The 14,038-nt window shown below is 32.9% G+C and overlaps 1 long non-coding RNA gene across 1 annotated transcript; it reads left to right on the forward strand.

Annotated features, from left to right (window-relative positions):
* Positions 1 to 3,161: 3,161 nt before the first annotated feature.
* LOC116405862 lies at positions 3,162 to 4,072 on the forward strand. The gene is made up of 3 exons (XR_004218941.1): positions 3,162 to 3,223; positions 3,879 to 3,948; positions 4,031 to 4,072. It is a non-coding gene; the product is annotated as an uncharacterized LOC116405862 (long non-coding RNA).
* The last annotated feature ends 9,966 nt before the right edge of the window (positions 4,073 to 14,038 follow it).

The raw sequence follows: 14,038 nt of genomic DNA on the forward strand, positions 1-14,038 counted from the left end.
CAACACCTAAAACACTACAATACAACACTTATTCATAAACTACTACAAGCAGAAAACCTCAAAATTAAAGTATGTACAACAAGTAGTACTAGAATCTCGTAGCTTATATATTAAAACAATTAGTATTAGTACTAGTAACTTATATACTACAAAAAAAGTGTAAAAGCTTACACAAATCGGCTAACAAAGCTTGCATATTTTGTTCGAATCTCGTCAATCTCCTCTTGCGTATATGCACTTTTTTGTATTAAACTACGTAAAAAGAAAGGTATGAAAAGAATAAGTTTAGATAATTTATGTAATTTGTAACATATAAAAAGTGAAAGTAGAAACTTACAAGGCTAGTGATGGGAGTACTAGAAATATGCACGATTTCATGTATATACTTTTGGACATAATACCCACACCCAACCGAATCCAATTGACGAGGACACTGCATGTATATAAATTACATACAAATTATTCTTATGTTTCATTGAAAATAATTATGTGTCAATGCAAATTACCTTTATAGGTTTCCATTTCGGATTTGACCGATAATGTTGTAAATCATGCTTAGCTTGCCATGTTTTTAATCCTCTATACATTTGGAAACATTAGAATTAGAAGACAATGAAGTCAAATAAGAAGTAAATCATAAGTCACATTTATGACTCCATGGATATCTTCGTTAACTTTACTTTGAAGAGAGTCCAAAACATAAACACAGTTCTCTCGAAGATTGATGACATGCAACATCCAATGAAAACTACAATAAACATCTTCAATGTGAGTATACATTTAACCTCAATGAAAAACATAATAATGTGTTAATCTTATTTATTTACCCAGTATTATACGAAATTAGAACTATTTGTTCCAAGGTAGCCGCTTCTAACTGGTTGGCAAAATTTCTGGATCGGAGATCACGATCCTTGATATGTGATGTTATTTTTGCTTGGTCATAACAAAAAACTTGCTTCCACAATCACATTCATCCCAAAGATAGCTAAGTAAAAGCAACCTTAGTTTAAAAAGGAACAAAATAACTATAGCTATAGTATTGGACATAAAGATGAGTAAAAGATGTTTACTTACGTAATGTATGCTAGGATGCACATATAGCCTATTTCTACCATGCTGCAATAATGGAGCAAGTCCTAACGAGCTAAATAAATGAATTTGTTTTTACCGAATATTAGCTCGTTCATTAGGATGCGAACCATATCTACATCCTTCATATTGTTCACGACATGTCCATATAAGAGCTTAATGGTTCCATTAACATTTATGTAATTTGAAGAATACAGAACATCCTTTGGGGTTGAATGCTCCAAGCACAAACAAAATAATATCAAAACCTAAAATACAATCACAAATAAATATCAAAGCTTCAATAGCATATAAACAAGTCAACGAGGTCATTCAACAATATTACCTAATGCTTGATTTAAAGTCTCTATCTTGCCCTTCACTGGAATAGGTAAACTACAATCTCCTCCTGTGAGCAAGTCCACCAAGATTTTAACATTGGGACCACCATTGCTATCATCAAGTACGGTTGCTATTGCAACAATATTATTAATCGTTCCTATAGCCAATTTGCACGGTGTTTACTTTACAAGTATTAAAAGCATCATTAAGAACAATTTATCCTATAAACATTAAAATTTTAAAAGTGACAACAAAGTTAATTACCTTCACTTCACATGCGCATGCACACACACGAACACACGCATGAACGCATGTCCACCCATACGGGCACATGCGCACTCACACACACCCACACCCACCTACACGGGCACATGCGCATGCACGCACACGAACACACGCATGAACGCACGTGCACACACACACACACGCACACCCACCCACACGGACACATGCACATTTGCACACATCCACACACACATGCACGCACGCGCACCCACGCCACACGGACACATGCACATTTGCCACACATCCACACACACCATGCACGCACGCGCGCAGGCACGGGCGGCGCACATCCACCCACACGGGCACATGTGCAGTCACAGACACGCACACACACACACCCACATGGGCACACGCACACTCTGACAGCGCACACACAAGCATATGCACACACCCACACACACAAGCACATGTGCATGCACACACGCATGAACGCACGCACACATTCACACATGCATACACACATCTACACACACATGCACACATGCACACACGCACACACACATACGCACACGCACATCAATCCGCACGGGCAAACGCGCACTCGCACACGTGCACACACACACGCACACACGTACATATGCACAAAGATGTGAAAATGAATTAAATTTAAAAAACAATTACATTAATTGTGTTTAGAATGACTTTTAAACTATATTCATTTAACTTAATAACATTAATTAAATTATAATTTATATTAATATTGATTTAAGAGTGTCATTAGTGTAATTATATCAATATAATGCGGTCTTATCCAATTTTACCAACAAAAAACAAGTCAAATATGGACTAGTAAATCCACACTCTTTGTCATAAGAGATATAATAACGTTTTTATGGGTCATTTTAAAAAATGACAAAACAACTTTTTCTTTTGAATTTTAGCAAATAGCATTTTTTATCTGAAAAAGATACATCAACCCATAATAACACTACAACAAATCTGGGTTTGTAGTGTCAGGTGAAAAAAATGAAAAATTATCTTTATTGTCGTTTTTGAAAAGGTGGATCAAACCGACATTAATGATAAGGGTTTAATGTCGTTTTTTAAATCGACATTAATGATCAGCCAGTTTTATTTTTTTTTAATTTTTTGTATTTTGTAAAAACTGACATTAATGACCCCCCATTTTAAATTTCTTTTTAAAAAATTGTTAGGTCTTAAAAACTAAATTTTTCCTCTCTTTCTTACTTTTCTCTTTCTTACTCTACTCTTTCCCTATCAATTTTTTTTCTTTCTCTCCAAGTTGGTTTTTTAATTTTGTTCTCTTCTCAATTTGTGACCCTAGATCGCGAACGGCAACCAATCTTCATCGTGCTTCCGCCGCAAAAATCCTTGGGTTTCTTCATTTGATTGTTAACTTGTGACTGCTAGGTAGCATTATTGATTATTAATTGTCTTTATTTTTTCAAATGTGCAGCCTTATTCATACTATCTTTTGTTAGAAAAATGAAAGAAGAGAAGGGATAGAAATGAGCTTGGTAACTAGCATTCTTGTAGGTGGATTTGCCAAAATGGAAAATGTAGAGTAAGTAATTTTGGTATAGCTATTTGGAGTGTTATGTGAAGCACAATATCTTCATAATGTGATGCGTTTTGGTTTTCGATTGAGATCAATCTTGGTAATTAATTGTTTTGAATTGTGTTTTATTTTATCTTTTAGTAGTAAATGTTTTTGTTTTCTTTAGTTTAGTTTGAGTATTAGTCTGTTTTGATATATTTGTAGGTTGCATCTATTTATCCATATATTTATCTTTGATCAATACCTAGCTAGTGGAGTCTCTTCTTTTTATGGGCTTCCTTATATTCCATGTTCTTTTACTATATATTTGAGATTTTCACCTTCCATAAATGAAATAAATTAACTATTTTCATTTGAAAAGAAAAACGATCCAATAGGAGTTTGTAAGATTATTTATCATCTCCATTGTTTAACTTTCTCTATAAAAACAATGTTGCTATTGATGGGTAAATTTATACAATTAAGAGTAAGAAGCCTATAGACTAGCATTGCTAAATTGAACATTCAAAATTTGCTTTGAAGTAAGAGTCGAGGATGGTATATATTATTCTTTAGTTGTATTCCTCTTTTTCTTATAGATCTTTGAAGAACCAAATTAGGTTATTTTCTTCTTCTTAATGAGTTGTTTGATCAAAGCTTATTTTCTTCTTTATTTTTGCAGCACTTTTGGGTTGCCATTTCAATTGTCTTCTTTGTTGCTGCTACATTATTTACTCTACTGAAACTTTGTGGTAATTTTTAATTTTCCACATTTAGATTGCAGTCTGTTTAGTTTGATTTTAAATAATATGTACTAATTTTTGCAAATTCTAGATTTAATCTTCCCCAGGTTGTAAAGTATATTTTGGTCTTAGATAGCGCAGCGCTAAGCTAAGTAGATGGAAGCAATTGTTTGAAGTTGAAGATTGTGAAAGCGTTTAAGATTTCTTATTTAAGTCTTGTATTAGGATCTAGTTTCATGTATTATTATAGAATGTATATACAAACGCAATATTAAGATTTCATTTTCTATATACAAATGTAAAAGAAAAATATTGTAGTTCCTAAAATAATATTAATTTTATTGATTTGTTGGTGTGAGAATAAAATATTTATTTACACGTATCTAATGTCAGTTTATAAAAAATGAACAATAATGCAATAATTATATATTTCTTTTGTAAAAATAGATCCAAAAACAAGACTTTAATGTCGGTTTAAAAACAATATCAAAGGCAAACCGACACTGAAGGTCAACAATAGCACCATAAAAAATGTCGGTTTTAAACCAACATCAATGACCATACCGACATTACTGATGCATTTGATATCGTTTTTAAACCGACATCAAAGCAAAAACGACATTAAAGGCCTTTAATAACGCTAGCATAGATGTTAGTTACGAACTGACACCAAAGATCATTAATGTCGTTCCGAACTGACACCAAAGATCATTAATGTCGATTTTAAACCGATATTGAATGGCAAATTTCTTCTAGTGTAACCAAATTTATATAATTTGAGAATCAACATTTTAATAATTTTATTCAATCTTACTAACTTCAAAATAACCAAATTGAATTTGAATTTCAAAATAACAAAATTATAATTTAATAGTATTTGAGAATCTCAACGATAGATTTTGTATCAAAATAACCTTAATTGAATTTCAAAATTAAAAAATATCAACTTGTTCGATATCTTTATCTCAAAATAATATTAATGGCTTGAATATCAAGAAAACTAAATTATTATTTTAAAATTGAGAGAATCACAACATTAAAAAATATCAACTTGTTCGCACACACGAACACACACCCACATGTAGGAACGCACACACGCGCACGCACGCACGCACACTCACACACACCCGCACACACACACATGGACAAACGCACGAACGCACGCATGTTGAATTTGAATTTTAAAATAACATAATTGAATTTGAATTTCAAAATAGCCAAATTGAATTTCAAAATAACAAAATTATTATTTTTTCAGAATTTCATAATCTCAATTATGTGATTGAATTTCAAAATTAAAATATATCAACTTGTTCACTATCTTTATCTCAAAATAATATTAATGACTTGAATATCAAAATAATTAAATTATTATTTTAAAATTGAAAGAAACTCAACATTAAGAAATATCAACTTGTTCGTATACAAGCACACGCGCACACGAGCACACACAGACACACACACACACGTGCACATGCGCACACACGGACACACGCACAAACACACGCGCATACACATGCACACGCTACCTACACGCACACTCACCCACACGCACACGCGCACGCACACATATGCACAAAGATGTGTAAATGAATTAAGATTAAAAAACAATTACAATAATTATGTTTCGGAGTAAAAATCATGTTCATTTGACTTAAAAACATTAAATAAATTATAATTTCTATCAATATTGGTTTAAGAGTGTCATTATTTCAATATAATGCGGTTTTATGCAATTTTACCAACAAAAAATAAGTCGAATATGGACCTGTAGATCCACACTCTTTGTCCTAAGAGATATAACAACTTTTCTATGGGTTATTTTAAAAAATGGAAAAACTATTTTTTCTTTTGAATTTTAGCAAATAACATTTTTTGCACGTGCATGGTATTTTACAAAATATCCACCTTCTCCAACTGTAATTATTTAGTTTCTACGTTGTAATTAATTTATGTCATTTATCAGCTTTTAATTAATTTTTACTTGAAAAATATACATCAATCCATATTGCAACTTTTTTTTTAATATCTTGGGACTCAACTAATTGATTCAATATTTTAATAACTTTATTCAATCTTACTAATTTCAAAATAACCCAATTGAATTTGAATTTCAAAATAACAAAATTATTATTTTTCAGAATTTGAGAATCTCAACATAGATTTTGTATCAAAATAACCTTAATTGAATTCAAAATTAAAAAATATCAACTTGTTCGCTATTTTTATCTCAAAATAACATTAATGGCTTAAACATCAAGATAACGAAATTATTATTTTAAAATTGGAAGAATCTCATCACTAAAAAATATCAACATGTTCGCACACGCACACACGCACGCAAGCACACTCGCACACGTGCGCACGCACGCACTTTTGCACACACACACACACATACATATGCACGCACACCCATCCACACTTACCTACACACGCACGCGCACACGCACACACAGACGAACACACGCGCGCACACACACACACACGTATGTATAAAGATGTGTAAATGAATTAAAATTAAAAAATAATTAAATTAATTGTGTATAGAAAAACTTTTAAACCATATTCATTTGACTTAATAACATTAATTAAATAACAATTTTTATCAATATTGGTTGAAAAGTGTCATTAGTGTAATTATTTTAATATAATGGAGTTTTATCCAATTTTAACAACAAAAAACAAGTCGAATATGGACCCGTAGATCCACACTCTTTGTCATAAGAGATATAGCAACGTTTTTATGGGTCATTTTAAAAATGACAAAACTACTTTTTCTTTTGAATTTTAGCAAATAGCATTCTATCACGTGCATGGTATTTTCTAAAATACCAAAATATCCATATTCTCCAACTGTAATTATTTTGTTTCTACTTTGTAATTAGTTTATGTTATGCATTTATCAACTTTTAATTATTTTTTTATCTGAAAAAGATACATAAACCTATATCATAAATTTTTTCTTAATATCTCGAGACTCAAGTAATTGATTCAAGATTTTCATAAATTTACTCAATCTTACAATTTTCAAAATAACCTAATGGAATTTAAATTTCAAAACAACAAAATTGAATTTCAAAATAACAGAATTATTATTTTTCAAAATTTCAAAATCTCAGATAGATTTTGTATTAAAATAACCTAAATTGAATTTCAAAATTAAAAAATATCAACTTGTTCGCTATCGTTTATCTCAAAATAACATTAATGACTTGAATGAATACAAGATAATAAAATTATTATTTTAAAATTGAGAGAAACTCAACATTAAAATATATCAACTTGTTCACACACAAGCACACACGGACACGGGCAAACGCGCACACACGCACGTATGAGCGCACACACACCAACACACCCACGCGCACAAGCACATACGCGTCCGCACACACACAGATTAGGTGATGATTTCTATCGAAGAAAGCAAAAGCAAAGGGTTTGTTTGGAGAGTGGGCAAAATTCTAGCTGGTGAGGAGAAAAGAAAAGACATGGGGTTCAGATTCGAGGGATTTTTTTTAATGATTGTTGGAAGAACAAAGAGATTGTGAGGAGATTTAAGGGTCATGACACAAATATTAAATCAAAAATGAAGAAATGGCCAATTGAATTTTAAAGAAAGTTTCACCTCCCTGTTTGCAGTTTTCTTGCTTATTTACGAAAATGTTGTAGAAAGAGTACACGATGAAATAATTCACTTTGTATTTCTCTTTACAAAGTAACCAATGACTTAAAACAAACACATTCCACAACGAATCACCAACATAAAATAATATGCAATAGAAAAGAAAGACCCAACTAATGTGAAACTAGAAGACACACATGTCCTCTATTAAGGTAGAGTCAAGGTAATGTAGAAAAATTGATTGCCGAACAACCAATTTTTCTTAAATCACCTCAAAATTACCTTATAAACTATACAATTACTTTTTTCTGATATTCCAAACCACTTGCCAACTGAAATTTGCTTTTGACAGTATACAGTGCATTTCCTGAAATTGAATGCTCAATCAAGAAATTGAAAATGAAATTGGAAGTAGAAAAAAAATGGAAGGAAGAAAAATACCCAAAAAGTTCTTTGTATCATTATGAACCGAACGAACAAGCCCCAAAAAAGATGGGCAGTGGGATTCCCACTCAGATAAACTGCCTCCATGCTCACCAAAACATTCCTAACAAAGGATTCAGCTCCCTATCAACGATTATCACAACCCATATCTTTTAAATTCTTCAAAAACAATGCAATGAAATTAGAGCAGAAAAAAACAGAACAACAACTCTAAACAACAACAACTAAAAAATAAACCTTAACCCTTGATCCTTGCAATCCATTAGAACCGGCACTCGACAAGATCGAGAACAATCGATTCCCAGCTGCAGGTTTCAACATCGACAAAGAATTTCGAGGGAAATCAAATTTTTGGAAATGGGTAGTAAAGAAAAATAAGGTTGAAAAGATTTTGTTTGGAGAGTGGGCAAAATTCTAGCTGGTGAGGAGAAAAGAAAAGACATGGGGTTCAGATTCGAGGGATTTTTCTTAATGATTGTTGGAAGAACAAAGAGATTGTGAGGAGATTTAAGGGTATCGCCACGAATGGCAAAATGTTAAATCACAAAAGACTATTGTTTTCTTGCTTCTTTATGGAAATGTTGTAGAAAGAGTAGAACGATGACATGGTTCACTTTGTTTTTCTATTTACAAAATAACCATTGACTTAAAAGGAAAGAATTTGCACCACAAATGACCATTAGAAAACAATATACATAAGAAAGAATAAAAAATACGCAGAAATTGAAAATGAAATTGAAAGTTGAAAATAAATGGAAGGAAGAAAAATACTCCAAAAGTTCCAAATGCATTACGATCAAGAGAAATTTGTATCAACATGAACTGATCGAATAAGCTCCAAAATGATTTTGCAGTGGGATTCCGACTCAGATAAGCAGTCTCCAGTCTTGCCAAAACGTTCCTAACAAAGGATCATCACACCCATAACTTTAAATTCTTAAAAAACAATGGAATTGACTCAAAGCAGAAGAAAACGAAAGAAAAACTCTAACCAACGATAAGAAGAAAATAAACCTTCACCCTTGATCCTTCCAATCCATTTGGGGGTTCAGCACTGGACATGATCGAGAACAATCAGTTTCCAGCTGCAGTTTAGGCATGGACGAATATCTTCCAAGAAGGGAAACGAATTTTAGCGAAGTTTGATCTACCTGTTAGCAGTGTTCTTGTTTTTGTACGGAAATGTTGTAGAAAGAGTAGAACGATGAAATAAATCACTTTGTTTTTCTCTTTACAAAGTAACCAATGACTTAAGAAGAAGACATTGCACAACAAATGACCAATAGAAAATGATACGCAATAGAAAAGAATAAAAAAGAAAACAATATGCATTTTTGTTTTCAAATTCTTGGTCAAATCGCAATTCAGAAATGAAATTTGGTTCATTATCGACGATAATATGGTGAACTAAATAACATAAGTTTCAGAGTCATGGGAGAATAATAGCCTTGCTAATTGCTCAAACTCTGAATGTGAAGGCTTTTCCCATGTGAAGGAACCCAAAGAACCAGCCAAAGCAGCATGCTTCTTCCCAATGCAAGAACATTCAGTGTATCTTCTGATTATGTCCTGAATGCAGTAGGAAAAATGATATGAAGTTGTAATTCAAGCTAAGGTTTTGTTGCATAAACCAAAAACTTAGATGGATAAAACACAAAATGCATCATGTTCCTACCTTATGCCTACTACATTGCTAACAATACACTTACTGCACTCTCAGAGAAGGAACCAGAAATGGTTCTTGATGATCTGTTAAAATCTTTTGATGAAAATGTAATTAGTGCAAAGAGCGTTGATGATTCTAAAACAGAGGCACCTCATGCTAACTCGGATGTGCAATGCTTCTCTGAAGATGAAAAAGTAAATGAAGTTTCGAAAGATGATGATTTTGTGGAGATTTCTGCTGAGGAAATCAATGAATCTGACAAATCTTCTCTGCCTACTGAAGACTTGGATGTTACTGAAGTTCACAAATCGAGCATTGCAGAAGAATTTGGTATGGAATTTGAATCTCAACAAAATGAGTCTACCTGTGAATTGGAACATAAAATTGAAGAAGATGTTGAAGAAGAAAACACACGTGAATAACTCTGCTGAAGAACTGTCTCTTCCCCACGAAAATGTGGAAGAAGAAACTGAAGTTGATGGAGATGATGCCTTGAGCAGTGATGAAGAATCTTTGGAAGTGAAAGACGATCAAGATGAAAATGATCAGATCCCACAACCGGAAATGTAGCATCAGATGCTGACATTGAAGGAGACAAGAAGGAAACAAAAATGGAGAAAAGTTCCGTTCAAGCTGAAGAAGATGATACAATTATCAATAAGTCCACGGAGGAGTTCCCCGAGAATGTTTCTGATGATTTGGTTGATGTCAAGATCCAATGGAAAATGGAAGAAGAAACTCTTCCTAAAGACATAATTGTCGAAGCTATCGACTCACAACCAGAAATCCCAAATGCCATTGTTCAATGTGAGGAAGCTTTGGTGGAAATCACTATCACATCCTCCAACAACAATGCAGTTCAATCATTGGCAAACCAATTCCCTAGGCCAACAATAGAAGCCAAATCTCCCGTTGAAGAACAAACCATTAGTTTGCTAATGGACAACCCAGATGCTGAGGAAGAAGAAGCTGAAAAAGAACAGAACAAAGCAAAGTTCATTCAGTTAGTGGTGAAGAATGATAATACTAGCCTAAGGCAGCTGAGGAAGTTGTTCAAGGAAAAACTCCAACTTAACCATAAGAAGATGGAAAATAATAACATCAACACAAAAGTTGTTGGAGGTGGCGTGAAAGTGAGAACTGCTTTACAACCAGTGCCGGAAAACAGAATGACCGTGCATTAAAAGTCTAGAAAGAGAGAGCATTGTGCATGGTTCAAACTGTGGTTTGCCTCATGTTATTGATTTTGTGTTTGTTTTATTCTTTCCATGATGTATTTTGAGAGGAGGGAAAAATGAGGTAAATGATTAGTTTGTCTGAATTTTTGTTCATCAGTTCAATAATAAAAATGCTAGTAGTTTGTGTTTAAAAAAAACAATACACTTACTGCAGCACCAAGATACAGGTTGTAGCCAAATTTCAGGAAAAAAATATATTCAGATTTTTGCATATCGAGAATTTGGTGAAACGCACCTTGAGTTTATTTACTCAACTAATCCACGAGAATTTGTGATATGAACACTCTTGGCAGAGGTCCATTGACTCCATCACCATCATCAGCAACATTAGAAATGGAGGGAGGTGAAAACCAAAATGCTTTCAACTTTTTGGCTGGGAATGATAATTCTTCTTTTTGAGTATATCCAAAATACAGGTAAAATCTTGCTAATGAGTCAATCCCACGCCCATCCATCTAGTTCATCACAGAATACAAACACAACTTCAACATTAGTTACAGTAAAGAATTGATTGTTGACTCAACCAACATCAAGCAGCTTTTTTTATTTAACAATGTTGACTCAACTTAATTAGTATGCATTGTACAATAGAAGTAGAAGGCATTGTACAAATGAAGTAGAGTACATTGTACAAATGAAGTAGAGTACTATTACAACTTCAACCATAATTATGTTCTACAGCCCAGCATTAGAAATTGAATAAAGAACCTTTGTTCACCTTTACCTAAAATACTAGCCTTTGTGTCCTCTCCACTTGATTTCTACTTTGGAATCATATTATTGTTAAACCATTTAATCACCCAAAAGCTTAAGCTGATGGGTTAAGATAAATTTTATATTGTATCACCTAGAATTCACTTCACTTTTGAACATAAGGACCTCCTCAACTATCTACTCACTTTTGAACATACAACCTTGATAGAACACAGATGTGGTGTTTCTATTATATTGATATTTGAAACTCAATGTTACAATAAAAAGAAAATTACATAGAAATTACAAACAACAAACAAAGAAACCCTCCTACTCCAAAACACAAATAAACAAAATTAAAAATACTACAATTAAAACCAGAAAAGGATCATGAGCCTTCTGCTTCCCCTATCTCTCATGGAGTATTGCAGGCCCTTCCTTTTACTAAAAACTGCCTGCCCTTTCCCATCTCCCTCTCGTTCATTTAACTTCCTGTTTTAGATAACTGTCATCTTTTTTAAGTAACTATTGTTGGTTCCTAAAGTGCCTTATTTTTCTTTCTTCTATTATAAGTAAATAACAATGGTGGCCTAACAGACCTCCTAAACTATTCACTCTAGACCATGTTAAATCACCAATTCATCCAAAAACTTATGAGGTAAATGTAATATTATATCTTCTAACCATTGTCAACTTAAATTTGCTTTTGACCATAAGCAGTGGGTTTGCTGAAATTGAATGATGAATCCATAAAATAAAAATGAAGTTGAAAGTAGAAAAAATGGAAGGAAGAAAAATACCCCAAAAGTTCTAAAAGCAATATGATCATAACAAATAATGGAAGGAAAAATTTTGGCCGGTGGGGAGAAAAGGGAAGACATGGGGTTCGGTTTACAGGGATTTTTCTTAATAATTGCTGGAAGAACAAAGAGGTTTGTGAGGAGATTTAAGGGTAACCACAAGAATGGCAGAATGTTAAATCCCAAAAGACTAAATGGTCAATCGAATGTTTTAGGCAGTTTGATCTTTAGCTGTTTTCTTGCTACTTTATGGAAATGTTGTAGAAAGAGTAGAACGATGACATAGTTCACTTTGTTTCTTACGTACAAAATAACCATTGACTTAAATCAAAGACATTGCACCACAAATGACCATTAGAAAACAATATAATAGAAAGTATAAAAAATATGCAGAAATTGAAAATGAAATTGGAAGTAGAAAAAAAAAATGGAAGGAAGAAAAATACCCCCAAAGTTCCAAGTGCAATATGATCATAACCAATTTGTATCACCATGAAAAGATCGAACAAGCTCCAAAATGGATTTTACAGTGCGATTCCAACTCACATAAGCAGTCTCTAGGAATGCCAAACCGTTTCTAAGAAAGGATCATCACAACCCATAACTTTAAATTCTTCAAAACAATGCAATGAAATCAGAGCAGAAAAAAACAGAACAACTCTAACCAACGATAACTGCAAAATAAACCTTATGGAAATGTTATAGAAAGAGTAGAACGATGACATGGTTCACTTTGTTTTTCTATTTACAAAATAACCAATGATTTAAAGGAAAGAATTTGCACCACAAATGACCATTAGAAAGCAATATACATAAAAAAGAATAAAAAATACGCAGAAATTGAAAATGAAAGTGAAAGTAGAAAACAAACTGAAGGAAGAAAAATACTCCAAAAGTTACAAATGCATTACGATTCGGAAAAATTTGTATCAACATGAACTGATCGAATAAGCTCCAAAATGGGTTTTGCAGTGGAGAGTGGGAAAAATTCTCGCCGGTGGGAAGAGAAGGGAAGACATGGGGTTCAGTTTACACAGATTTTTCTTAATGATTGTTGGAAGAACAAAGAGATTGTGAGGAGATTTAAGGGCAACGACAACAATGACAGAATGTTAAATCTCGAAAGACTAAATGGCCAATTGAGTCTTTAAGCCAGTTCGATCTGCCTGTTAGCTGGTTTCTTGCTTCTTTATGGAAATGGGGTAGAAAGAGTAGAATGATGATATAGTTAACTTTGTTTTTCTCTTTACAAAGTAGCCAATGACTTAAAAGAAAGACATTGCACAACTTGTGACCATTAGAAAATAATATACATAAGAAAGAATAAAAAATAAGCAGAAATTGAAAATGAAATTGGAAGTAGAAAAGAAATGGAAGAAAAATACCCCAAAACTTCAAAATGCAATATGATCATAACAAATTTGTATCATCATGAACAGATCGACCAAACTCCAAAACAGATTTTGCAGTGGGCTTCCGACTCAAATAAACAGCCTCCATGCTCACCAAAACGTTCCTAAGAAAGGATTCAGCTCCCTACCAACATGCATCACATCCCATAACTTTAATTTCTTCAGAAACAACGTAGTTAACTGAAGGTAAAAAAATCAGAACAAGAACACTAACCAACTTCTTA

This window comes from Cucumis sativus, unplaced genomic scaffold (genome assembly GCF_000004075.3).
Source record: "Cucumis sativus cultivar 9930 unplaced genomic scaffold, Cucumber_9930_V3 scaffold38, whole genome shotgun sequence".
Classification (NCBI taxonomy): domain Eukaryota; kingdom Viridiplantae; phylum Streptophyta; class Magnoliopsida; order Cucurbitales; family Cucurbitaceae; genus Cucumis; species Cucumis sativus.